This window comes from Melitaea cinxia, chromosome 14 (assembly GCF_905220565.1).
Source record: "Melitaea cinxia chromosome 14, ilMelCinx1.1, whole genome shotgun sequence".
Taxonomy (NCBI): Eukaryota; Metazoa; Arthropoda; class Insecta; order Lepidoptera; family Nymphalidae; genus Melitaea; species Melitaea cinxia.
The window spans coordinates 10,332,323-10,334,881 of record NC_059407.1 but is presented as its reverse complement, the minus strand read 5'-3'; the positions used below and the strand labels follow the sequence as shown (position 1 = coordinate 10,334,881).

The 2,559-nt window shown below is 35.3% G+C and overlaps 1 long non-coding RNA gene across 1 annotated transcript; it reads right to left on the bottom strand.

The window, feature by feature from the left end:
- Positions 1-675: 675 nt before the first annotated feature.
- Positions 676-1,630, bottom strand: LOC123660001. Its single transcript, XR_006744119.1, has 2 exons — positions 1,529-1,630; positions 676-1,147 (listed from the first exon to the last, which is right to left on the bottom strand). It is a non-coding gene; the product is annotated as an uncharacterized LOC123660001 (long non-coding RNA).
- Between the last annotated feature and the right edge of the window lie 929 nt (positions 1,631-2,559).

Sequence of the window (2,559 nt, the reverse complement as noted above, 5' to 3'; positions counted from 1 at the left end):
TTTGTTTATTTAATGCTATAAAAAAAGTCAAATCAACTGTCTAAAATATTATTCAGTTTTTATCTAACTTTGACGAGACATCAAGTAGTGTTGTGTTCCTGTGGTGAGTAAGGTGACCAGAGCTCCAGGAGGGAGATTAATGAAAAGTGAAAACACGTTGCGATGCTTGTTGTGTTACAGGCGTTTATAGGCTACTAATCACTTACCATCAGGTGATCCGTATGCTTTTTTGCCGAAGCAAAAAAAAAATAGGTAAATAAGTAACTGGCGAATCGGAAATGCTTATAAATTCTACTTGAATATGTATTATCAGTTGTCGCCAAGTAAAAATTGCGTTTTTTCATTTTATAAATACCACCAAATTTGGTCGAAGATGAAGAAAAAATGGGCTCGTGGGCTTTACAAGACAATTTGATCTTTTTAGAATTATTGTCACTTAAATTCATGGTGAAACCTGTAAGCAATAGCCTCCTGCTCATGATAGGGCCGCAAACACAAATGTACAACAACAAAAAACAACAACAACAATACATTTCTGATAATTCTTGTAACTTTCATATTTTTATAATGTCGACAAAGTATTCAAAAAATAATTCTATTCGTTGCCGACACAAGGGGAAATATTTTTTTGACTCAAAGATCACATTGACCATTATGAGGTTTTGAAAAAGAACCAAATCCAAAAAAGATTTATTCTATATCGCATGCATTATTACAAGAACATTAAGTAGTTAAGGAGTATTTTATTTAATAAATTACCACAAACAAATAACAGATCATGGCTATGACACAAGTATATTCTAATTCTTGTCATGATGTACAATTATTTCCAAATCTTATCTTACAGTATTCGCGCCATTCTTACTTTGACATATACCTAATATCGCGGCACCGTTTAAAAAATAAATAACAAAATTTAGGATTAACTGTTGAAATTAAAAATATAATCTATAATTCGGTCCTAGCCCAGTTGTCATGGTGACAGTTTGCAATTAATCGATTACAATAATTGGATTACGCGATGACGTAGGGACAGCTGCGCAAGCGCCGTCCTTTATGTGTGTGCAGGTGTTCTGCGCTGTTCCACAAAATCAAAAGAACACCACGCGTGCGGTGGAGACAATTTGCAAAATATTTATATTATCACCTGCAATATAAATTATGATGTCGATTTTAATTTATGTATTAAACTATAAATTCTGCATTTAATTGTTACTTAAAAATAGTGACAATAAGTGTTGAAACTTAGCTTAGGACAATATGAATATACGAGGTAGGACTTATTTTTGGTCCAGTATATTTTTTAAATAGGTAAATTTTAATTGTAAACTTAAATTATTTTTATTTTTGTAATGAAGTGTGATTACATATTGTTATTGTTATACTCATCACAACATGCAGGTGATGTTACTAAAAATACAAGGAATAGAAAAGTTCAGGAGTTAGTTATGGATGTGCAAATTTAATAATCAGAATGTAGAAAAAAACTAATACGATATATTATAAAAACACAATCAGATCAGTTTACCTAGCTCTTACACACGGCGGTGAGGCAAACACCGCAACACAAAACAACGCTCCTGAAGATGCGCTGTCTTGTCCGCGGGGGTAGGACCGGTAACGCGCTTGTGGTGCTCCTGGTTTTGCAAACATTCATTATAGTAACCGTTTACCATCAGGTGAACTGTACGCCTGTTAGCTATCACAATGGTATGAAAGAATATTCTAATGCCTTCGTTTCGAAAAACATGTTAACACTACTATCGCTAATTGCTTTTACCGTTTAAGGCTACTGTATTATGGGCGGTAATATCGGTGTGTAAACTGTATTTGTATTGTTTTGATCTTTTTTATTGTGAACAATAAAATATTTTTCTTTCTTTCTTCTTTCTTAATGATCTAACAGTGAAATGGAACAGATGAGATCGCGTGAACCGTTTAGTATCCTAATTAAAACTACAATTTTAATAGGTCGCTTTTAATTTTTATGTTTTTGAGGAGCTTTCGAAATTCGCTTATCTACAAATCTTAACAGAACTCGCCCGCGGTCTAAAGGGGTGGGATTCGACACCTGCCCGACGCTCCACTGACCCAAGCGGACGACCGCCGTCCGTAGTTTTACTTTAACTATCGGACGTAATAAACGGGATAAGTAAGGATTGATAATCGCCTAAATGACGTAGAAAAGAATTTTGCCTGGGAGAGAAAAAACGAAAGATTTACGCAAATTACATACGTGAGTACAGATTCTTTTTATTTCACAAGGGTGCCAAACTAGCTTACGGTTCAACTGGTGGTAAGCGGGCACTGTAGCTTATAGCACCAGGTATATCAAGAGCATTGCAAGCGCGTTTCTACCCCAACGACCCTGTCTAGGAACTCTAGCTAACTTCTTCACCAACGGAACATAAGACTACTTGAGAGGTATAATATTTGGTGTGATCATAGAGTTGTGATACTTCCTGATCGGGCTGCTACGAAATTTCTAGCGTATAACTGACATACTCCACCTTAGTACAGGTATATAGCTACGAAACCCTAATAACGCCCCGCTGAACA